The sequence below is a fragment of the Garra rufa genome, chromosome 9 (genome assembly GCF_049309525.1).
Source record: "Garra rufa chromosome 9, GarRuf1.0, whole genome shotgun sequence".
NCBI lineage: Eukaryota > Metazoa > Chordata > Actinopteri > Cypriniformes > Cyprinidae > Garra > Garra rufa.
This window is the reverse complement of record NC_133369.1, coordinates 23,624,392-23,651,378: the sequence shown is the minus strand read 5'-3', so window position 1 is coordinate 23,651,378 and position 26,987 is coordinate 23,624,392.

Below are 26,987 nucleotides of genomic sequence, written 5' to 3'. Positions count from 1 at the left end.
ACAAATAGCTACGAGGAGGGATGAGTGAGCTTCTGAGGATGGCTAATAGGCTTAATGGGGTAGCCTGACCTAACGAGATCACCATCAGTGTGTTTGAGTGTGTATCTAGAGCACACTTAGACACACAGATTGACACACTTGGTATTCATGGGTAAAAGTTGAAAGTAAATGATATGCAATGGAGGTATATGTCGTTTGTGAGTGAAATAAGGTTACAAACAGACAGAGCTATTAGCGCTGTTAACTAAATATTGAACCATGGTGGATTGATTTCTTGTTTTAAGCATGAATCTCATGAAAATTTATCTTTAGACTTCAAACAAGAAATATTTCATGGTTGGAAAGGTCTCTCAGCCAATCAGATCTGAGGACCAGATAGATAGATTAGTGATTGTTTTTTTAAAATATAGGGCCCTATGATTTACGCAATGCAGAAAATGAGAACGGAATCATGGAATCCAGTCATAAAAAACGAAATTTACTGTATAACGCAGATTGTCACGGACTTTGCCAAATTTTTAATGAAACGATCAAAAGTAGGTCAGTACATGTAAATCAAAATGCGATATGATCTGGTCTGTAAATGTTAAGCTGTAAAAATACTATTTAAATATGAATCCTGCATGTTCTGCATGTTTCTGTGTGAATGAATGGCGCAGATGCGTGGATTTCTCAGACTTCAGCCTATATTTAAAAATGCACTGTCAAAAAAGGCACATTTTACAGCTTTTTTTTGCGAAGAACCATTGTCATATCATATACAAACAGAAGGTCTTTAGAGCAACTCGTCAAAATAAAAGTTTTTGGAAGAAACTGGAAGAAACTGTGACAAAAATATATTACCTAATGTGTTATAATTAAAATTATATATATATTTTTATTATTATTTTAAATTAAATAATATTAAAGCATTATTCTTAAAGAAATATTTACCAGAAAATTATATACCTGAATTTATTTACAACGATTTAAGACACAACACAGTATTTCTGAAAAATAAATAATAATAATAATAAAATAATATAGTTGTTCTAAAATCAATTTAGAGATGCTTTTGATTATAAAAATTTGAAACCATTAAAATGGATTAAAATTAAAACCATTAAAAATGTTGTCACTTATAATAAATCACTGTTAAATATTGCTTATAGTTTCATTATTTAAATTAATTATCCATGCTTTTTGATTAATAATAATTTAATTGAACCAATAAAACAGACAATCCAGAAAATTGTAAATGAAAAAAATGGGATTTGGAAAATAACGGAATTTGTGAAAAACTGATTTCCATAGGGACCTCAAATATTTGAAGAGTTAATTTGCAAAAACAGATAACTGTTATTATTATTTTTTTTTTATTTTTTTTTTCAAAAATCATGTTTTTTATTGAGTTAGTTAGCCTTGTTTTTTAGTTATGTTTTCCTTAATCAAAATAACCCAACTGCAGTTTGATTGAGATTAACTGGAATGCACAATGAAAAAGAAAATGATTTTTGAAAAATGGATTCATCTGTTTTTGCAAATAAACTCTTAATTTGTTAGCAATTTCACATACAAATTGTTGCATATGTAAAATTTTAATTTAATGTAAAAAATTTTTTTTGCAATGTAGTATAGTGTAGTTGTGTGTGTGTGTGGCTACGAGCACAAAATGTCCCCACAAAGATGTCAATATCCAAAATCCTTGTCCTTGTGGGGACATTTTTTGGCCCTTATGAAAAAAGAAGTTTATAAATCATACAGAATTAAGTATTTTGAAAATCTAAAAATGCAAAAAGGTTCATGTGAGGGGTAGGTTTAGAGTAAAGGGGATAGAAAATACAGTTTGTACAACATAAAAATCATTCCACCTGTGGAATGCCCCCAAAAAACATGGAAACCCAACATGTGTGTGTGCGTGTAAATGATGTGCGTCATAATCCTGGATGGAATTCCCTCATCAGTGAGATGGTATGTAAAGTCAGCTCTGTGTAATCCTAATCCAGACTCCGCATCAGAACGCGCAATGTGTCCCCCATGTCGTCACTCCATGTTGACAGGATTACCTTCTCTTTAGTCCTCCTGCTGACCAAGAATTCCATCAGCAGCTCACCTGTCGCACACACATTTACTATGAGATTTCAGTAGTCACAATTCCTTATTCCTCATATGTAAATGCAAGTTGAACATGATAAAAAGATGTCAAAAGTGGTATTTGTGTAATCAGCGTGTAACCTTCCCTGACCTGATTCATTTTATATAAACCGGGTTACGGAACATTCTTTTTTTTTCCCCACAGCATGGCCGCAGTTACCAAACTCTGGTGAACGTCTGCTGTGTGAACTCTGACTATCTGAAGTAATAGATCAGTCACACTGGGCCTGAATGGGTCTCTTTGTCTCCCTGTGCTGCTACGACCGGAAACACATGCACGCATGTACATACAGCATTCTGAGAAGTTTTGCGTAAGAATGCGCAGGCCACCCGGCATTGGTCACGCTGTTGTTTTAGGACTGAATCGTAAGCAAACGCACAATTGTCTTTGGGCTAGAAATCAGAACGCGGCACACTAGAAATTAATTCATCCCAGAGTGCAGTCTCACTCTTGCTTTTAATTTGTATGTCCTCATCTCCTGCTCTCTCTCTCTCTCTCTCTCCTCAAGATATACCCACAGGAGGTACGAAGACAATGCTGACTCTCACACTCCCTTCAGCGTAGAACACTTGAGGCAATAAACTTTTCATTTGATGTCTGTGTTTCTGTCTCTGCTTCTTTTTGAAATCTCTCATTTTTCATTTGCGCTCATGTCAAACTTGCTGCTGTCACAGCGTGACTTTGTAAATTGTGCAGCGGCCGGGATCAGCGTGCCGCCAGTGTGAGTATGTGTGTGTGTGTGTGTGTGTGTGTGTGTGTCTGCGTATTTGTGCAGTCTGCGTATTTGTGCAGTCTGCTATCATCAAGGGAACTGTGGATAAAATCCATAACTTTCATCGACATTTCCGTGGTGGAAGCAAGAAGATCTGGATTTCCACAGCGAAAAGAAGCATTGAAGGATAAATGTTATCGGACTGACCCAAGATGAGGGCATTTGCACTGATACATTTTGTACTCAAAAACATTCACACACGGAAAACATAGATGCCCTGAGGCCAGCTGTTCATAAAGCTTAGTTTGGATCAGAATGATCTGGATTTGGAAATGCCATGTTTTGCTATCCAGGATCAGGTAATACATCTTAATTTCCAGCTGTTTTTTTCAAGCAAAACTGGATTGGATCACCCTGATCCAGACACACACTTTTTCAGATTACCGAATCTGGATTACTAGTGCTTTACGGAGCCCCGAAAGGGACATGGTGATGGGACAAAAATATGAGAAGAAAATTGCTTTTGCATTCTCTCAGAAATGTTCTGCATTGCTACTTCTGACTGGTTAATCTCTGATGATTGTGCCAATGTAGTGTACAAACAGTGATTTAAGGTTGTGTTCACACTTGTAGTTTGGTTCGTTTGGCTCACTTGGTCCGCTTAACGTTCACACTGGCATTTTTAACAGCGAACCTAAAGATACCGAACCTAAAGGCATAGTAATCATTCGTTCATAACCTGATTGGTCGGGCTGAATGACATATATTATGTGACGGAAATCACAGAACACCCCAAACAAAAGAAAAAGGTCAACTTAAAGCAACTGATCAGTGAATGGGTACTTTGATGTCATACACCTTCAGCGCCGCTTTAAGTCAAAAGCACCTAATGCCGTCTGCTGGACTAACACCGTGTCTACACCGGACGCGACAGTTGTTGCGCCGCGCCGCAACAGCTAAAGTCTGTCTACACTGGACGCGACAAAGCGACCGTTGCAAATCATTTAAACTTTGTGTGAGCACGTCATTAATAGAACGCGGCAGCAGATTACTGTCGGAGATTTGCAGCATCCAGTGTAGACAGCATAATAGGTTCTATTGTATTTTGTCGCGGCACGACGCGTCCGGTGTAGACACGGTGTAAGCAGACAAAGAGCTCATGAAAGGCACTTTACCTCTTCGTTGCTCCAATGATCTGGATTTGGAAATCCCATGTTTTCTTATCCAGGATCAAGTGACCCATCTTACTTTTGTGCTGTTTTTTTAAAAGCAATACTGGATTGGATCACCCTGATCCAGATACACACTTTTTTTCAGATTTCCAAATCTGGATTACTAGTGTTCTACGGAGCCTCTAAAGCAGGGGTGCCCAAACCTGTTCCTGGAGATCTACTATCCTACAAAGTTCAGCTACAACCCTGAAGAATCACACCTGAACCAGCTAACTAATCTCTTAAGCAGCACTTGATAATTACAGACAGCTGTATTGGAGCAGGGCTGGAACAAAAATCTGCAGGTAGGTAGATCTCCAGGAGCAGGGTTGAGCAGCCCTGCTCTAAAGGGACACGGTGATGGGGAAAAACATTAGATGGGAGATGGGAGATGTTTTGCTTCCTAGTTTTGCTTTGCATTTACATAAATAACTATTTCTGGCTGGTCAGTCTCTGATAATTGTGCCAATTGTGTAGTAGTGTACAATCAGTGACAAAAAACAACATAAAAATTAAATAAAATATTTTTGTTTGATATTGACAGCTGTTTGGGGATTTTGAAATATATATCAGGCTAAAATGTTTGTTGTTTTTTTTGTTTATTTTTGGGACCAGTTTTAAAGTTTTGCTAGGATCAGAATAATAGAGGTTTTTTTTTTTTTTGGATCAAAAGTGTCCCAATCTTTCTAAAAAGTTTTGAACAACACAAACCTTCGATTTGATCCAGAACAAAACCAAGATTGGATTTTGTGATTTCAAAATCTTTTTTTTTCTTTTGAACAACCCATTTTCAAGATTTTATCCAATCCGACAGTTGAAATCTGATCAAATTACTTTTGAATAACTGTCTTCAAAGCATTTATTGTTTTGTATTATTGCAATTTTTTAACTCCTATACTTAACTTAAAGTTGCAATATAATGTAAGTAACAACATATATTTTATTCTGCATTATGTTTTACATCATTGTTTGTTGGCTGAATGAAAGCAGGGGCCAGTTGCTCAAAAGTAATCTCATTAGATTTTGGCCATCGGATTGGATCAAATCTTGAAAACGGGTTGTTCAAAAGAAACAGTATTCTGTATTCTGATTCTGATTCTGAAAGAAGTATTCTGATTCTGAATTTGGATTAGATCACAAAATCCAATCTTGGTTTTGATCTGGATTAAATCCTCAATTTGTGTTGTTCAAAACGTTTTAGTAACATTATGATACTTTTGATCCAGAAAAACTGAAGTATTCTGATCCCAGCAGAAGGGTGGATTTCAGGAAGAAAAATGGGTAACACTTTCTATGAAGCCCATATTTATAATGCATTATAAAGGTATTCTTAAGGCATTATAACAAATGCATAATGCATTATAAAAAACCTTATAATATGTTATATCATCTCATGAGTATTCATAAGAACAGTTTTAATGTATTATATTTTTTACTTATTTGTGGTTATAGCTTTTAAGAGTATGATTACCTGCTCATAGTTATAACATATAAGTCCCATATCTTGCCATGTTTCTCATGTCACTTTACTTAAAGCATACAAAGACCACTTATAAGTAAATATAATAATATTTCCCAAAGAACCCTAAGATCAGGCATCAGATCAGATGAATGTGTAATGACACATTTGTATTATCAGTTTGATTATTTTGATGGTACCCTTTAGACAGCTTTTGACAAGTCAGCTAGCAGTAATTATTATTAGTAGTATGCTAAATATATGCTAACACTACATTTTGATGGTTCCCCAAAAGACAAACTATTATATTATAAGCAACTTTACAAGTACATGAACCTTCTACCTAGCCTAACCTTAACCTAAGTCTACTAATACTCTAAGGAGTGTTAGTTGACATGCAGTTGGAAAGTTTAAGCTTATAGTAAGACTAAGTGGACCATCAAAATAAAACGTAATATAATGTAAAAAATAAATGTAAAATGATATAGTCCATTAGAAATTAAGTAGATTTAATATGGCATCCATTGTGTGTAATAAATAATCATAATCTTAAAAGTTATAACCTCAAATACTCAAGTATTATAATTGTTATGATTATTCATGAGATGATATTGTAACGTTGCTGGATCAAACAAGGAGAATGAGGATCTAGATGCAGTAGTTTATTAGAAGTCCGTGATGAAACAATAAAATCCAGAGGAACAGGATCAGGAACTCAGACACGGGCAAGAGACAACCATTACATGTTTAACAACCGACAAACTACAGAGGAAACACAAGGACTATTTATACACAGAGCAGGGGCAATGAACTTATTGGATACCATAGAAACTAACAAGGAGTGGGTGTGGTCAAATGAGTGTCCATGGTGACAAACAAGGGAGCAGAGTGGCAGGGAAGCAAACAACAATGAGAGACAAAGACTACAAACTAAAAGCCCCAGGGGAGTGGTGGGGGGGCCAGGAAACTGAGGCAGAACGGGTTGGGCAACAGCCCTCCAGAGCAGGGCCGAAGGTAGCGCAGGAAGCTCAGGAACCCTCCAGGGCGGAGCAGGAGGCAGAGTAGCCCTCCGGGGCGGAGCAGGAGGCAGAGTAGCCCTCCGGGGCGGAGCAGGAGGTTCGGCAGCTCTCCAGGGCGGAGCAGGAGGCGGAGCAGCCCACCGGGGCGGAGCAGGAGGTTCAGCAGCTCTCCAGGGCGGAGCAGGAGGCGGAGCAGCCCACCGGGGCGGAGCAGGAGGTTCAGCAGCTCTCCAGGGCGGAGCAGGAGGCGGAGTAGCCCACCGGGGCGGAGCAGGAGGTTCAGCAGCTCTCCAGGGCGGAGCAGGATGCGGAGTAGCCCACCGGGGCGGAGCAGGAGGTTCAGCAGCTCTCCAGGGCGGAGCAGGAGGCGGAGTAGCCCACCGGGGCGGAGCAGGAGGTTCAGCAGCTCTCCAGGGCGGAGCAGGAGGCGGAGCAGCCCACCGGGGCGGAGCAGATGGCACAGGCAGGCGTGTCATGGACTGGGACCTAGTGAGAGCAGAGACAGAGGAGGCAGACAGAGTAGGGAGAGAAGCAGAGAGTTCATTGGAGAATGCGGCCTCCATAGCCGTGACTAGGCAGACAGGAACTTCAGGAACAGCTTTCGGGGCCATTACTGGACAGACAGGGACTTCTGGAATGGCCTCAATAGCCGAGACAGAGACGACAGGGGGCCTAGGCGGTGCAGGCAGAGCAGGGAATCTTGGCGGAGCAGGTAGAGCAAGGAGTCTAGGTGGTGCCGGCAGAGCAGGGAGCCTCGGCGGTGCAGGCAGAGCAGGGAATTCCGCCATGAACGCCGCCTCGAAGAGAGGCATAGGCGCAGCGGGTTGTTTGGCTGGTGAGGCTTCATGAGAACAGTGTGCAGCCCACACACTTAAAATGGCAATTGCTATCACCGGTAGTGCTGTGGTAGGTGGGAGGCCCATCGAGTTAGTGGGCGTGAGGCTTGGGAGCGCTGGCTCTGCATGACTTGGGAGCGTTGGTTCAGGCAGACCAGACGAGACATGACCTGGCTCTGGATGCTCGGGTGAGACGTGACTTGGCCTGGAAGGAACTGCTGTGACTTGATTTGGCGTGACAGGAACAACTGTGACTTGGCTTGGAATGACAGGAACAGCTGTGACTTGGCTTGGAGTGACAGAAACAGCTGTGACTTGACTTGGCTCGGGAGGCACTGTAGTGTCTTGATGTGACTCTGAAGGAACGGTCATGACTTGACTCGGCTCTGAGGGAGTAACTGTTTGACTTGACTCAGAAAGTGCTGTTTGACTAGACTCAGGAACCTCAGCTGAAACGTGACTTAACTTAGCAGGACCACCGGCTGTGATATAACTTGATTTGACAGGAACCGCGGCTGTGATGTGACTTGACGGAAATAACAGCAGTAACTTGACTTGACAGGAACGGCAGCTGTGACATGACCTGACTTGACAGGAACAGCATTTGTGACATGGCTTGGCTTGACAGGAACAGCAGCTGTGACATGACTCGACTTGACAGGAACAGCAGCGGTGACATGACTTAACTTGACAGGAACGGCGGCTGTGACATGACTTGACTTGACAGGAACAGCAGCTGGAACTTGACCTGACTTGACGGGAACAGCAGCTGTGACATGAACAGGCGGGGGTTTGGCTGACATGACATGAGCGGGTGCTGGCCTGACTGATGGGGGCAGCCGTGGCCTAATGGTTAGAGATTCGGACTTGTGACCCAAAGGTTGCAGGTTCGAGTCTCAGGTCCGGCAGGGATTGTAGGTGGGGGGAGTGAATGTACAGCACTCTCTCCACCCTCAATACCACGACTGAGGTGAGTCCCTTGAGCAAGGCACCGATCCCCCAACTGCTCCCCGGGCGCCGCAGCAATGGCTGCCCACTGCTCCGGGTGTGTGTTCACGGTGTGTGTGTGTTCACTACTGTGTGTGTGCACTTGGATGGGTTAAATGCAGAGCACAAATTCCTTGTATGGGTCACCATACTTGGCCTCACTCACCCCCTTTCCTTCCTTCCTTTCCTTCCTTTATCGGTCACTGGCTTGGCTGGTACAGACAGAAAGAGACAGATTGTTCGTGCTGAAAGCAGTGGTGGGTCCTCCAAGCTGGATATTAGTCTCTGAGAAGCCATGGAAACACGAGGGTCAGATGCTGCAGCCATCCTGTTAACGACAAACTTGGGCATGGCGGCCATCTTCGGCTCGACCTCACCCACAGTAAACGGAGATTTGCAGTGAAACATGACAAAGTCTATATACTGTGCGAGAGTCCAGCTGGGGTCTTCATCAGGTAGGTTGGAACTGATTACGGGGTCGAGTCCGCTCCAAAAGCACTCCTTGACCATGGTCTCATCACACGATGCCAGGTGGCTATATGTGATGAACTCATCCACATAATGCTCAATGGAGCGGCCATTCTGGAAAATGGAGCACAGCAAACTTACTGCTAGATCCATAGTGGTCGGTTGTTCTGTAACGTTGCTGGATCAAACAAGGAGAATGAGGATCTAGATGCAGTAGTTTATTAGAAGTCCGTGATGAAACAATAAAATCCAGAGGAACAGGATCAGGAACTCAGACACGGGCAAGAGACAACCATTACACGTTTAACAACCGACAAACTACAGAGGAAACACAAGGACTATTTATACACAGAGCAGGGGCAATGAACTAATTGGATACCATAGAAACTAACAAGGAGTGGGTGTGGTCAAATGAGTGTCCATGGTGACAAACAAGGGAGCAGAGTGGCAGGGAAGCAAACAACAATGAGAGACAAAGACTACAAACTAAAAGTCCTCAAACACAGACAGAGATCACACAGACCAGACTCGTGACAGATATAACATATTATAAGCTGTTTTATAATGCATTATGCATTCATTATAATGCCTTAGAAATACCCTTATAATGTATTATAAACAGTGGCTTCATAGAAAGTGTTACCGAAAAATGTTATAAAACTTTAAAACTGGTCCAAAAAAATCAACATTTTAACATGTAATAAATCCCCAAATCGCCAATATCAAACAAAAATAGTATATTTTATTTTAAGTGTTTTTTAAATCACTGTTTGTACACTACATTGGCAAAATCATCATAAATTAACCAGTCAGAAGTAGCAATGCAGAACTTTTAAGAGAATGCGAAAGCAATTTTCCTCTCATATTTTTTTTCCATCACCATGTCGCTTTAGGGGCTCCATAGAGCACTGGTAATAAAGATTTGATCATCTCGATCAGGGTGATCCAATCCAATTGTGCTTTGAAAAAATGGCTACAAAAGTTAAAAGTAAGTAAAAATATGGGATTTCCAAATCCAGATCATTCTAATCAAGATTAAACTTTTTGAACAACTGGTCTTTTGATCTAGATAAAAACCAAGATTGGATTTAGTAATCTAATCGATTTATGGATCCTTTTATACAACCCTTTTATAGTTTTGATCTGATAGTCAAAATTCAATCGAATTACTTTTAAACAACTGTATATCTGTATTTGTTCACTTAGAAGGAAGTAAAGTTTTCTCCTATACTTCACTTTACGAGCTTGCAGTCGAAAACTGAATAAATCTAGCATACGCCACCAGAGAGAAGTCTGACGTTTCACTGGAAGATCGAGTTATGATGTTAATTAACAATTACAAGCTCAAAAACGATAAATGAAACAAACGCATGGATGAATAGTTCAGAAGATCAACAAACATGCATTTAGAGAATAGAGATCATTTCCATTTCACGCTGACTTCTCAAGAAACAACTTTTTGGAAGATTAAATCAGCCTCGTGAATGTCCAACTTTTAACCCATTTGGGGTTATTTAGCTATTTTTAATCATTAAATTATTATAAACTCTGCAAATGCACTGCAATTTCTATTATGTGAATGAATGTGATTGTCAAACTGCCCGGCTAACAATTTTCTATTCTAAGAATGTTTTCTTGACATTCCAAATAAGTTATGAAAACATTATTTAAACGTTCTGTGAAAGTTATCCAAACATTCTATTTTCTCTTTCACCCTTCTACAATCAATAACAAGCTTACATTCATTTTTGAGTGTATCGTCCATATCTCACAACCAACAACCAACATATAGAACCAAGTCTTCACCCTACATTTTTTCATCTCTTTTGATATTCCAATACATTTGACTCTCTACTCTCTACTTCCATTTCATTGCGACTTTAAGCAGTCAGAATTAAGGTGCCAGTTGTACTTAACCCCTTTCAAAAGCTGCTGAGAACAGGTGTAGCCATCTGTTCTTTCAGTTCCAAAATGCACTACGACCTAATAAAATAATACCCAGACTAAAAATGAATTTATTTGCACCTGCGTCACTTCCGCTATAACATTCTCAGAGTGTTTCTTATCTGTTCTGTCTGGCATTTGAGAAAAGGTCAGAAAAGAATGTGCTCTGTAGATGGCAAGACTGTTCTGTACAAGCCCAAATCGCAGCTTTACTCCCCAGCTTTGTGTCGCCGCATCCTGAAACATTTAACTAACATTGGACCATTTCAATGCACAATGGAACAAGGCTGTTTTAGGAGTGGAGAATGTGAGTGTGTGCCACTAGTTTTCATGTTCTGTATACATGAAAGACATAAACTGGCCTCCATGACAACAAATAAACAACCTGGACAATTTCCACAGCATCTGCTGCACTTTTATTAATTAGCGCAAACGTGTAGTTTTGTGTGTGTGTGTGTGCGCGTGTTTGTCAATGGGGTCTCGTTGACTTCATTCAGTGGGGCTTTGTGAACTTGTGAGTCATAATTCTGACGATGAGTGTCTTTCCACCGGAACAAACGACACAAGGAACAAAAAGAATACAGCAGTCCTCCTTTCTTCTATAGCTAGTTCTTACACAAGCTATCACACACCAGTTTGTAGACCATTTTGGCTTTTTTGGTTTCACTTCAGCTGTAAAATCATTTTTGTGGGCTCAAATGTGTTGTTAAATAAATTGGAGGTCTAATCCTTAAGGATAATACTGAATCTCTTTGAGACTGTGAGCATATCTGTGAGCATGCTTGTACATAAAGACTGATAGTCCTGTACTGGAATATTCTTCTTGACAAATAGATTAAAGTTTTATCATTTTCATTGCCCATGGACATATATGCCAGGCCAAATATTAGGACTTGCCATTTACACATACTAGCAGAACATGTAGGTCAGGTTAATGCAAAAACATGAGAGATTTATTTTTACTGTAACCACTGACCTATGTTGTTGGAGGCTGTCCTAAATAACACACAGTAATGGTAGATGTTCCACTGACAAGTCTTTTAACAATCATAGCAGAGTCTGTGAGTCTTATTTGATCAGAGTGGGTAAAACAAATCTTTAAACCCCAATTTAAAGTCAAGAACATCAAGAACATATGTTGGAATTGGTGTAACCTGAGTCTCAAAATGAATAACTCTTTTCAGCCGTCTCTTTTTAGTGAATCAAAATCATACAGAGCACAACGAGTATAGCCCGAGTGAGTCAGCTCTTTAAATCCTTAGTTTAAAAAGACGAGTTACTGATTTGCTTCCCTTTAAAACACTGCTCTGTTACAATTTACTGCAAAACATTTGTGTTAATATATAATCATCATCAGTCTCTAAGTGGAACTGACCCTTTGCAATGTCCCGTTACTGTTGGTATGTCCGAAAAGCCATCCACTTTCACGCCACACATCAATCTCATGCAGTGAAAAATACATTACAGCGCAAAGAGGACTCTACAATGCGCTGACAGACAAGACAGAGCAAGTTACTTCTTGTTTGAAACAAAGTCTCAGCTTTCAAATGTTGTCATTTTCTAAGAAATTCAAACAATAAATACTGTTTTGTGGCTCTTTAATGTGTTGAGACAGATCTCAGACCTCAGCAGAAGCGGCACATGAACTGATCATCTCTTCCTCTTTACATGAATGGCATTAGAAGGTATTTTATTTCAACTGTGAAAAGACGTCAATACACACTATCAAGTTTTATTCCAGAGAAGTTAATCTACTCTCCTGTCTGATTTGTTTGTCAGGCTAAATGGCAGATTCGCCGTTATGATTGGTCAGATCACCTGTCAATCAAGCTCTCTGCGAAGAACTTGTTTTACTAAACAGGGCAAATTAGTGTTAGAGAATGCAATTCCATAAAAGCTCAGATGGAAGGGGTGTGTGTGAAATTCTGTGTGTGATTTACTGACAAGGCACACATTAAAGAACACAGACACATCCTGATCATTTCCATAATGACCAGCGCAATCTACCAAGAGCAGTGCAAATTACTGCCTATTTTAAGACATACTTTTTTTGGTGTTAAAGGAGTAGTTCACTTTCAGAACAAAAATGTGCAGATAATGTACTCACTCCCTTGTCATCCAAGATGTTCATGTCTTTTTTTCTTCAGTCGTAAAGAAATTATGTTTTTTGAGGAAAACATTTCAGGATTTCTCTCCATATAATGGACTTCTATGGTGCCCCTGAGTTTGAACTTCCAAAATGCAGTTTGAATGCAGCTTCAAAGGGCTCTAAATGAACCCAGCTGAGGAACAAGGGTCTTATCTAGCAAAATGATGGGTTATTTTCTAAAAACATTTACAATTTATATAATTTTTAATCTCTACACAGAGTACACACAGAGCTAGACAAGACGAGCATTTGAGGTTGAAAAGTATATAAACTGTAAATGTTTTTAAAAAATAACCGATCATTTTGCTAGATAAGGCCCTTCTTTCCTCAGCTGTGATCGTTTTAGAGCCATTTGAAGATGCATCTTGGAAGTTCAAACTCGGGGGCACCATAGAAATCCATTATATAGAGAGAAATCCCGAAAACATAATTTCCTCACAACTGTACAATTCTTTTCTTTAGCACCAAAAGACGGTTTGCACTGGTGCACGCTGTTAGTAAAACTGGCCCCTAATCTCATTAACAAAGCATTTACTGTAACACTTCTAATGCATGTTTGCTGATTTCTATCAAATAAATATTATGTCAGGATCATGGACCTGTTTTGTCTTGTTTTGCCCCTGTCTCTGTTCCTGTTTTTCCTTATTTGGTCATGTTCCTGTCCTTGTTTAGTTTGATTATCATTCTGTACACCTGCATTCACGAACATAGGTGCATATGTAGATCGGGATCGGCGCTTTCCTTTCAAAAACGAAAGTGTCTGTGTCTTCAGCGGCTCAGATGTCGGGAGTAAATGATGACTGCTATGTTCATTATTACATCCAACAACACAACACCTCAATCGCTCAATCTGAGACATTCTTGTCTTCCTCTGCATCTAAGTCGCCTCAATGGCGATCAGAGTCAGACTGTTTCAGCTCGGTGAGGGCGGGTCTAAGGTAAGGCGCTCATGTCAATCAACTTGTTATGGGAGCAGCCTCTGTCAGTGTGTCATCACACCGACAAGAAGCTGAGAATGACCTGATTTTAAAAAGGGGATATTACTTTTAAAGATTAGAAAAAAATACCACTGGGTGGATTTTTATCATTGTAGGGTGGTTGTGTACACAAACTGCCAACACAAATTAACGTTCAAACAACATGTAAAAGTGAGTTCTGCATGCGATAACCCCTTTAAGTTTCTGTCTGTGTGTTTTTCCCCTGTTAGGTCTACTTGTTGGATATAGTGTGTCTACCCCAGTTCCTGTTGTTATTTACTCCTGTAAATCTCTGATTAAAAACCGTTTATGTTATTCTCTTGTCCCCATCGTCCTTCCTACAGTGAATCGTGACAGATATATTGTGTATTCCAGATATTTATTTCAAAAATATTGTTAGTAGTCTATACAAAAAAAACATTTTGTATTACTATCACTGTTGAAAACAAGTTTTTCTGGAAACCTGATATGAAACTGTTTGAAATATAAATCTTCTGTAATACTAGATATATCTTTACTGTCACTTTTAATCAATTTAATGCTTTTATGCTAAATAAAAATGATTCTTTTCAATGATTCATGTTGAATGTTAGCGTATAAAATGTACATTATAACTTAAATATATCCAAGTGACCCAATAGCCAGCCTCAAATGATAAGCCACTGAAAACACAGGACATTTTTGTCACCTAAATTCAGCATACTGAACAGACTGCATCCATTTTTGCAGACAGCCTTATTTTTGTGTGTGTCAAATTATTGGCAACTAAAGTTGGATGGACAAAATGTGTGAGGCTTGCATAAAAGACCCTCATAAATAGTGGGACAGACCATGTAGATCACTGTACAGCCTCATATATGACTATTACTGAAATCTGTATTGAGCAAACAAGTATGACAAAAATGTTGTTTATGCTGTTTCAAGCAGATTTTGAATTACGTGGCCTGCAGTGAGCTTTCCTGTGAATTTGCACAGTCAAGTGTGTGAGGGGAGAAAGTGAAATATTTCAGGGTAGATGCAGATCTGTCTGTGGTTTTCTCACAGAGCTACAAAGACAGATACATATCCTCTTACTGCCACACACAAGCGCACGTCACTAGGAACACGGTGCCTTGTTACACAAGCCCCCATTGGAAACAGGATGCTGCCTTATCACACACATAGACTCAATGAGTAAATACACTCACCAACAAATTTAGAAGTCTGTATCTAAACCCTGTCACCGCATTTGAGAGAATGTGTGTGTCAACGAATGTGTTAAAAGTTAACACAGAGAGCTGTTATTCACAAAATGAATCAGCAGAGAGGAAAAAGGAGAAGGAAACGTTGTGGTTGAGCGCGCAAGTACACATTAGCGCACTCTCTCACACATATATACATGAATATATACATACATGTGCGTACACATACACACTCGTGTACAAAAATAGCTCAGTCAGCATAAACAACACTTTTCATTCATAAAAAGCTGCTCAGTCTCCACCCATACATGGTCTGTCATCACCGAGTCATGTGACCTTAAACCGCACAGAGCAGAAACAGAGCGACAATTGCCCTGAAAGGGAAAGGAGTGAGAATAGAAAAGTAGAGAGAAAGAGAAAACTAGAGAGATGAGGATGTTAACGGTTCTCTCGTCATCGCTGGTTGCAGTTCCTTGGTTGGTGAATGTAGGAAATACCACAAAAACGTCACGTGGACAGAGTTCACTTTCCATTGTGCGCAACCCACCCCCTCACACACGCTCATACACACATACACATTTGGCAATTGTACACTAGTCACCAGCTGCCTTTCTCTCCACCCACGAATTTCACCATTGCAACAAACAACTTTCCATATTTCGCACAAACACTTAGACAATTACAGCATGACAGCTGCATCCATGATGGGCCGCACATCACAAAAGACAGCGTTTGTGTGTGTGTTAGTGTGTGTGAGAGAGAGATTCACAATTCGTGTCAGATGGTGTATTGTTTCTTTGGTCTATATTCAGTTCTACGTTTATTTTTGTGACGGGGAACTAAAGGCATTTATTTCTGGCAAGTTGACGCATAACGCGTCCATCGACTTTTTTTTCTATATTCAAATCAAGATTTAGGAGTCACATGCAAGGGGAAGTGTATATCTTAAATCCAGAAACAATTAAATTAGTTGGTCCCCATTTTTATTTCACTCCTGCTTTCACAAGTTCAGTTTAATGGTCACATGGTGTGAAAAATTGATTTTAATAAGTACAAATGTACTTATTGTCAATCAATATCATGTCATAAAAAAATGCATTTATTATTAACTATGCCAGAGGTTTTCAAACTTTTTGGATCCAGGGACCCCTTATAGGGGAGAGGATTTCCCAAGGACCCCTTCATAATTATAACAGTATTAAAGGCTAAAGTTTAATGTGGGTGGAGGTAATGAACATAAGCTTGTTTTATTGGTGCAAATGGTCCCCACTGTATGTGTACTTTTTAATACTACAGCATAATATAATTACATTCACCATATTTTCCGGAAAGTTGCACTAGGTCAGGGGGGAAAAAACACAAGTCGCATGTAAGTCGCATTTTACTATAATGTAAATACTGATAGGCCGTGAAAATTTGATGTTTATCTGCTTACCCCCAGGGCATCCAAGATGTAGGTAACTTTGTTTCTTCAGTAGAACACAAACAAAGATTTTGAACTCAAACTGTTGCAGTCTGTCGGTCATATAATGGCAGTCAATGGGACCCACGGCTTTGAGAGTCAAAAAAACATACACAGACAAAACCAAATTAAACCGTGCAGCTCGTGACGATTCACTGAAGTCTTAACACACAAAACAATTTGTCTGTGGAAGAAACTGAACAGTATTTATATAATTTTTTTTACCTCTGATCCACCACAATATCCAACTGTCCTGAGCGCGTTCACAACAGCCAGCGCGTGACACGTCAACATGCTCTGGTACAGTAGACACATGTGCCGAAGTGATCTGTCACGCGTATATGTCACTCATTATTTACACAGAGAGATTGTGGGTACAATGGTTACTCAAAATGGTAATTACTTGTGCTGATCCTGATTGTTGCAACCGATTAAAAACTAAAAGATTACATTTGCTTGCGCAAGTTATGGTTGCTTGCTCTTCATCACACGCCAGCTGTTGTGAACATGCTCAGGACAGTTGGACATTGTGGTGGATCAGAGCAGAGGTAAAAAATGATATAAATACTGCTCAATTTCTTCCACAGACAAATTGTTTTGTGTGTTAAGACTTCAGTGTATCATCACGAGCTGCACGGTTTAATTTGGTTTTGTCTGTGTATGTTTTTTTGACTCTCAAAGCCATAGAGCCCATTGACTGACATTATATGACCGACAGACTGCAACAGTTTGAGTTCAAAATCTTTGTTTGTGTTCTACTGAAGAAACAAAGTTACCTACATCTTGGATGCCCTGGGGGTAAGCAGATAAACATAATATTTTCATTTTTGGGTGAACTATCCCATTAACAAACATTAACATGCATTTTACTTCCCCTCACTCCAAATAGTTTCAGTTTAGTGGCATTCAAAACAGAACAATAATGAATATATATGTATTAAATAAAAATAAATTATATTGGCATTCATTACAAACAACATTTATTTTAAATGCTATAACGAACTTAGGCTATTTAAAACGAAACTGAAACTCAATTCAGCATAAATCGTTTTCATTACTGAATCATAGACGCGTTGTAGCGTTTGGTTGCTAAACTATTATTTAGTATGTAAAGAAGGCTTCTCTTGTGTCTGAATATCTACTAACAGCATCCTTCACATACGCAAAAAAAAAAAAAAAGTGTTTGGATAAACACAATGGCATGGCGATGCTCACGCTGACCGGCCAAACCTTCATATTGTACAAAAGACAAGTTAAATTGAGTCACCAAATTCCTTTTGTATTTTAGCTGTCTCATTTAGTTTGATGATGAAGAGGCTGTAATGTCAAGTTTACAATGCTAGAACTGATATGTAGCGTGCGCACTTGTATTCCTTATATCAGCGGAAAAATATGATATCCGTCAAATAAGAACAAGACATTAGTCAAAACTGTCTTTTTTTATTTGTGTACCTTCAAAATAACAGTGAAACGTTGTACTTTTGTAAAATAAAGAACACAAACAAAATGCACTTGCCATCTCGGTCTCTGAGAATCCTGTTCGTGAAATGAAGAAAAACTGTTTACGTTTTGCTTATTTGACATTAAGCATTAAGCCGTGTTGGTATATAAATCATAGCACGTTTCAGAATACAAAAAACGCGAGTTGCAGTCCGGAAAATAAGGTACAGCATATTATTTTGCGGACCCCACTTTGAAAGCCCCTGAACTACGCAACTGTCTAAAATAGCTTTAGAGAGACTATAGCTTGACACATCACAGGAAGTAAAACACTGAATTAAATGTTTTGACGGAAAGGATATTTTCTTATAAAAGAAACATTTATACACATACACATACACACACATGATATCTACATAACATGTGCTTTTCATTGTTTGTGATGCAACTCTCCAGACAGTGTCTGCGTTTGAGTGAAACAGAGATATTTCAGTTCCATTGTAACTTGTGACAGAGAGTGAAAATGCGTAGGTAACCTGCAGGTGCGTGGGTGTGTCACCAGAGACTCATGACCGGCCACTTCCTCTTTCTACAGGTATACTCTGGTCACATGGGAGGCTGGAAAGAGGTCGATCAGGCGGTCAGCCAGACTGAGGTAGGCTACGTGTGACTTCCATAAAAGGACATCTAACTGGCATTAGAAAGCATGCACACAATATCTTGATTCTGGAAAAAATCTGACATAGCATCAGTCTATCAGTCAAAAATAATCCTTGGATGACATCTTTAAAATAATTTAAGTCCAGAAACAGGCTACATTTAGAAAGCAAGTCATTATGCACTTATGTAAATGAGGTTGAAAAATAGCCATCCTAGTATTGAGACAAATTTAAACAGGGTAGCACTCTGTAAACAAGGCCATGCTATTGCATAAATCACAGTTCTGTAATTAGACTGTTTCTCTAACAGCCCTTGTGTTTTACCAACATACACACATATGCATGCACGCAAACATCCGTGCTCACAAACACACAAAGATGCGTTTTGGGCAGCCGTGCGTAGGAGACCATTGCGTGTTTGGTACGGAACCAGGCTGTTGAAGGCCTGAGTTGTCATGGCGATGATAGTTTGATTCACCATGGCGACTAATGAGTGAAAGAGAAAGGGAAAGACAGACATGAGCAAGAGAGATTGCATCATAGGAAGAGAGAGAGAGAGAGATCCAACTTAAGCATCATCCACCCAACAGTTACATGAAACCTGCCAACGCCGGCTGAAAAAATCTGTAAATATGAAGATGATTCAAATGGTGTGAAAACAGTGAGAGAAACAAAACAGAAAAGCAAGTGCATGATTGCTCATATTCTTTTATACCTAATTGAATTCAGCCATCCACAGAAGTGCAAATTAATTATTTCCGTGCTCTCCAGTGAGACAGTAGTATTTATTATATGTGTACTATACACAGTATGCAGTTTTGTTTTTTCGTATGAATAAAATACTCAGATGACCACATTTGCCAAAATACATAGGCTTACAGTATCATTATCCCACAATGCATTCTGTTACTTCAACCTACCATTACCAGATCCACAGATCTGCAATAGTAATAGTTAAATCTATAATAATAATAAAAAAAAAAAAAAAATTTGACCAGTCAACAAAACTGAAATAAGCTGTCTCAGGTGGACCAAAACTTAAAGGGGTCATCGGATGCCCATTTTCCACAACGTGATATGATTCTTTAAGGGCCTTAATAAAGTCTGGAACATACTTTTGGTTAAAGGAACACTACACTTTTTTTGGAAATAGGCTCATTCACCTACTCCCCCCGAGTTAATAAGTTGATTTTTACCGTTTTGAAATCCATTCAGCCGTTCTCCTGTTCTGGCGATATCACTTTTAGCATAGCTTAGACCAATAGCATCGCATTCAAAAATGACCAACGAGTTTCGATATTTGTTCTATTTAAAACTTGACTCTTCAGTAGTTATATTGTGTACTAAGATCGGCGGAAAATGTAAAACTGCGATTTTCTTGGCCGATAAGATTAGGAACTACACTCTCATTCCGGCGTAATAGTCAAGGAAGTTTGCTGCTGTAACATGGCCGAAGCAGGAGCAGTAATATCACGCATTCCTCGTTGGAAGTTACCCAGCTGGGAACTAATTTCAGGCGCTGCGTGATATTACTGCACCTGCTGCGTCCATATTACGGCAGCAAACTTCCTTGACTATTACACCAGAATGGGAGTGTAGTTCCTGAACTTATCGGCCTAGAAAATCGCATCTTTACATTTTCCGCCGGTCTTAGTACACGATATAACTTCAGAAGAGTCAAGTTTTAAATAGAACAAATATCGAAAGTCGTTGGTCATTTTTGAACGTGATTCTATTGGTCTAATAGGATTCAATGATCTATGCTAAGCTATGCTAAAAGTGATATCGCCAGAACAGGAGAATGGCTGAATGGATTTAGAAATGGTAAAACTCAACTTATTAACTCGGGGGGAGTTGGAGCCCATTTCCAAAAAAAAAGTGGAGTGTTCCTATAAAATTTCTCAATAGTAGTGTAGTGTCTGGACCAATCAGACACAGTTATTTGTTACATTTAACAAATAATCTTTAAAACCAACAAGCCAGCTATATTTTGGAGTTCTGGAAACAACCACCGAAAGCAACTAACATCCCAAAAAGGCACAGTTAGTAGGGAAACCATCTGACAACACCAGTTTTATGGCCCAAAAAGAATGCAGGCAGAGAAAACTCACTACCCCTTTCCTATAGAAAAGGCATTATGTCCATAGAAATGGACTCTTTCCTACTCATCTACAAACCTTCCCTTCACCTTCATATCATGCATATTTTTGAAGGTTATCTTTGGATTGTACATTGTTTTATGCATGCTTTATGAGTACTAGTTAATGTAACCCTACCTATATCGTGTCTCCTATCAAATTTTGCTCATGTAATGATGCACACTTTGGTGTACACCACCTCCTCTTAGAATGCCATGTGTTTTTGTAATTTAATCGGAATATAGAATGCCAGAGCCATTAAAACCATCCTCTCAGACAAAGGGTCATAAAAACCCCAATACTTCCAAACTCCCGCTTGGAAAGTCAGCCTTTCTCATTGGTCGAGCCCCTCCTGAGAGGCGTGACTCCTCCCAGACTTTAAAGGGCTTACACACAGTTCCGCCTCTCTCTTCTGCAAAATATTCTGATTGCTGCATGTGTGAAGGGCCTTCACAAGCCTGAGCCAGCATGCTTTTACCAATGCCCGTCCAACATATAGAGCTGTGTGCGATCTCCCCAGCCTGGGATGGCTTTTGACCACAAAGAGTCAGACTAATACTACTGGAGTTTGTTTCACTAAACCCTGGAATTCATCATCATGGAAATGTCCCTGATCAGGCATTTCTCTCTCTTCGCTCATGGCCATCTCTGGATCCTTATCTCTGAATTGCGGCCTGCAGTTCCTCAGAACTGCTTACTCAGGAGAGAGGACTCTCCTAATCACAAAAGAGTCAAGAACAACCTCAGAGTTTCAAGAAATTGCAACTTTGGCCATCAAATGGAACCATCCAGACCTTCTTCAGAGGTTTCACAAGACTCTCAGCCTATTACCAAGTCAAATGCAAGTATCAGTTCTTTCACAAGGTTTGATGTAAGCGACCATATTTCAGATGGTCAACTCCGCCTCATTCCCTTCTGTCTGGTTCTAGCCATCCTCTTACCCTTCCCATGTACCATGTATGCGTGATTTGCATGTGTATGTGTTTGCTTAGACTAGCTATGTGTTCATGATTTATACATATGAGTACATATGAGTACATATGAGTACATATGAGTATTTGGTTCTGATTCTCATATGAGTATTTGGTTCTGATTCTCTGCTTGCAACGAAGTCAATTTAATGATTTTGATCTTTTTACCTGCTCTGAGTAGTACTGTTGCTTTGTAGTAGTACCACAGCGAGCCGTTTCAGTGCATGGCATTTTAAATGCTAATGAGCTCTGCTCACCCTGCCCCTCTCCTCCGTGGGGTGATGAGCCGTTCTCACTCAGGGTGGGTCTAAGGTAAGACGGCCGTGTCAATCAACAATCGTGGGAGTGGCTTTGGTCTGTGTGACATCACATAGCTAAGTATCTAAGAATGGCTTGATTTGAAAAAGGGGTTAGAATTTTTTTTTAAATCCAAAAATCATGGAGTCGATAAGACACACACATTCCAATAACACTTATTGATTCTTTGTGAACACATTTTTATGTGATTTTAATGGGGGATGAGGTTGGGGTTGTTGAGCCTGGGGTTTGAGCCTTTGTTGAGGACAGCAAACAAAGTTTGTTTAACATTAACCATTAAAGGGACAGTTCACCCAAAAAATAAAAATTCTGTCATTAATTACTCACTCTCATGTTGTTCCAAATCCGTAACACCTTTGTTCATCTTCATAACACAGCTAAGGAACTACCACATTCAAGGCCTAGAAAGGTAGTAAGGACATTGATAAAATAGTCAATGTGACATCAGTGGTTCAACCTTAAGTTAATAAAGCTACGAGATGGTAGTCTCGTGAATGTGCATCGAAGACTGACACAGAAGAGAAGAAATTGTTGAATAAAGGTGTTATTTTTGTTTTCTTTGCACACAACTCGTATTCTTGTTGCTCCATAAAATTAAGGTTGAACCACTAATGTCACATGGATTATTTTAACTTTATTTTAAGCTCTCGGATTTCATCAAAAATATCTTAATTTGTGTTCTGAAGAAGAATGAAGGTCTTAGGGTGAGTAAGTAATGACAGAATTGTAATTTTTGGGTAAACTATCGCTTTCATACTGAAACTTATATTAGTTAGTCTAGTTGTTGTTACTGTGGTAAAAGGACAAAAAAAGCCTTCCCATTAGTCATTTAAGGTTTCGAAAGGAACACACCATCACACCCGCAGTTTTTAACCAATAGTCTGTGTGCCATTACATCACCAAAGTGTTGAGGAAAGACCAAAAAGTAAGTTAGTATTTCATTCTGAACATAACCAGAGCTACACAACATCCTCTGTGAACTTCTAAGGGAGGTTAAAAGCTGACAACGAGAGTGTGTAATAGTTTATTTCTAGCAGCATAGTAAGTTCTAAAAGGGAAGAACCCTTAATACATTCTTCACATTTTTAATTGGTGAAACAGCTTCTAAATACCGAGCTCTCCAGTGTCTCCAAACCTCTCTCTCTCTCCCTCCACCTTTCGCTCTCCAGCAAATATAAACAGACCAGCTCCATTTATTCAACTTGTAACAAACATAAAGTCCCTAATATGTAACCGCTGGGGAAGGAACAGAGCATGACTATGTTGGTCAGAATATAAACAGTGAGTAGCCAATATTTAGAGAGAGCCTGATCCATCACAGTTGGTGATAGCTAGTTATGCTGTGTACTGGATAGAGATGACCTCATCCCCCTGTGACAGTCCAGGCAGAACGCATTTGAATATGAAGTTTGAATGAAATACCATTCCAGTGGTAAAGGAACTCATTAGCAATGGCACGATTGCGATGACCTAAGCGCTGATGGACATTCATAGTATTACCTGGGTGATTTGAATACTGTGTCTGTTAATAGTGCAGATAGGGCTCTGTTACGTAGGTTGCGGTGGAAGTATAATAATCGTAGTACGCCTCTGGCCATTTGACCTGGATACTGAATATAAACAAGCAAACAAATATAGCTACTGACAAATATATACTCAGTAGTTATTTATGGAATCATGTTTCCATCTCTTTGTATCACCTTGTGTTAAAATACAAATATAAATCACAATTATATGTTTACATAACAACATTTTCAGCCAAAAACAGGAAACTTTTACGCGCTTTACCTGTTCGTTTACACGACAATGTCATTTTGGGGACTGAAAATGCATAATTTTGAAAACTGTTTTCAAAGTGGCAGTTTTGAACAAGAACATGAACAAACAGCGTACCAACTACTGGCCGGGCATACGAAATACAGCATTTTTGGCAGTTTTTGCAGATACGTGTAAATGCGAAACATTAGCTGCGTTTCCATCCACCTATTTTTATGCGCATTTTGGAATATCGCATAAAAAAAACCCTGGATGGAAACGCTAAGATGTGCATAAATTTTGAAAATGCGCATAAAAAAAATATGCGCACAACTGAGTAGGAAAAACTTTTTATCCGATAAGAAAAAAAGCACATAAACTACGATGGAAAGCATTTACCGAATAAATTCCAGCATGCGCATCAAAAAAGTCATGTGACTTGGCTTCTCTTAACGCAGCAACTTCCATTTTGCTTTTGATATTTGGCGCCAGTTTATCAGGAAGTGACGATTTTGTTCTCTTGGACTCGTTGGATGGAAACGGGGCTTTATTCGCAAATGTTTTATGCGATATTCCAGTTTTGCGCATAAATTTTATTCGCGTCTTTGGATGGAAAGATGGCTATTGTCATGTATACGACGAACTTTTTTAAAATGCAAATTATAAACTTCTCAGTTTTTGACTACATCGTTGTCACATAAACTTAGCCTGAGAAGCACATTTTGAAAAAAATAATTGCAATTTTGACAAAATCACAATAACTGTTTCATAAAAATAAATGTCTTAATTATGACATACACACTTTGAGAAGGTGGCAATTGTGAGATTATTTTCATGAAAGCTGCATTTATGAAAAATAAAGTCACAATTGTTAGATAAGTCGCAGTTTGAGAAATATCAAAATCGAATTTCAAAAATTCACTAAATAAAATAAAGCCGTAATTATAACAAAGTCACATGTGAGATTTAAACTCTCAGTTATGACAAAGTCACAATTTCATTACAATGTTAGTCACATTGACCTATGAAGTCATAAAAGTCACAATTAGCTTTTTAGTTTTTGACTTTGAGGTGAAAGCATGCATCCACAGTTATCAGCTTTGTATAATGGAAGAAAACTAGGACTTCTGAGCAGATGAACAGATAAGTGGTTGCGTGGAGTTTGGCAGTTGGACCATTGCACGCTCAACACCTCGTTTGAATTTTCCAGCGTGTTACAGATTCAGGTTAGTGGAATTCACCTGTTCAGCAGCTCCTGACTAATGAATTAAAATGGTTGATTTATTCCACTTCTTTTTTTTCCTTCTCTGGTAACATTACGTGTGGTGCTGCATTGATCTAGAATGACAACAGTCAGTTATGTGTCTTGTTTCTTCACCCGTTTTTAACCTTTCAGAAGCACAGAGTGCATATGTGAGAAAGAGAGAGAGCATGTAACTAGATATTTTTGGCTTCTTTTAGACTCTACTCCATTTAGGAACTTCCATGACAATCAAAGTTCTCCACTTGGGAAAAAAAGAGAACAATCTACCATTGCTTTTTCATTTACATAGACATATATGTGGTTACATTTTAAAGCCATGTCACTTAAGATGCTGTTTTGTGAATACTTGTCTTAATCTCTCAGAGTATGATTTTGTCTTCTGTACCGTCTACCTATTACCTACGCATCCGACCACCCTATGAAGATACAGATTTTCTGTGACCATTTAACCCAGCATGCAACACTACTACACCTGTAACTGAAACCACCCATGGGCTGCACACTCGACTGGCCCACTGTGTTGAATTCATTCATCAGCCGCCAATCAAGCCTGACCCTGACCTCAGCCGCTGGCCAACAGCGTCTACATTAACAACACAGTCTGCAGGTACTTCTCTCTACTTTGTTCACTACATTTTTAATCATTCTTAAATTAACAAATCCCCTTTTTTCTGGAAAATCAGTACTTTAAGTTATTGTGCATGGATAAAGATGAAAGGCATTAGAGAGAATAAACAATGTGTATGAATTAAAAGTGAAAAATGACTGTCCAATAGAAGACCATACGTTTTCAGTCAATGTAAATCAGATAAAGTCTACAGTCAAATACAAGAAAAAAAGGAGTAGGGATGAAGTGAAAGTGAAGGAGTGTTGATAAAGGTGCTCATGCGAGATAGAGCAGCTCTTAGCTCTCTTATACCGTGTTCTAAACCACTGGAGCCAAATCGCACACAAAAGCCCCACTGTTTCAAACTTCCTGTGTGTGTGTGTGTGTGTGTGTGTGTGTGTGTGTACCTGGTATTCATCACGTTGTGGGGACCAAATGTCCCCACAAGGATAGGAATACCAGTAAATTTTGACCTTGTGGGGACATTTCTCAGGTCCCCATGAGGAAACAGGTTTATAAATCATGCACAATGAGTTTTTTTGAGGAAGTAAAAGTGTGCACAATCTCCTGTGAGGGCTAGGTTTAGGTATAGGGTAGGGTTAGGGCGATAGAAAATCTGTGTGTGTGTGTGTGTGTGTGTGTGTGTGTGTGTGTGTGTGTGTGCGTGTGTGTGTGTGTGTGTGTGTGTGTGTGTGTGTGTGTGTGTGTGTGTGTGTGTGTGTGTCAGAACGCCCAGGTTGTGTTTGTATGTATCTGAGAGTTACTCTTAAAGACTTCAAAAAAATATTAAGTACAAGTGAAGTAAATATATATTTCACCCAACTGCGATGACTAAACAGGAGATAAGCTGGGTTTTACAGCTGTAGTTATAGTTTAATGCCTATAAAACAGCACCACAGGCACGTGTGCATGGGCTGACCACAGGACAGGTGATATGATTTGTCCTCTTAGCCAATCAGGCCTGAGGGTTGCATGGAGAGGATCCAATCAGGCTGCAGGCTGCTGAATCTCAGGCAGTAAGTGATGAGTTTGACCCTACGTCTGGCCTCAAACACCTTCAAGGACTAAACAGCTACGTCAGTCTGGCTGTAACTAGAAGTACGCCAACAATAGATGATTCACATGCACATGATCCGTTTGTCTATTGTGCATGAGTAGCCAAGAAACTTAAAAGTGTCATGAATTTTCTGGGGTCAATACGGTGAGTGATTCTCGATAAGCTCAAACTAATTCTGATTTGTCCTCATTTAAATAAATAAATAAATCCAAAAAATATTTAAAAAAGGTACAGAGCCC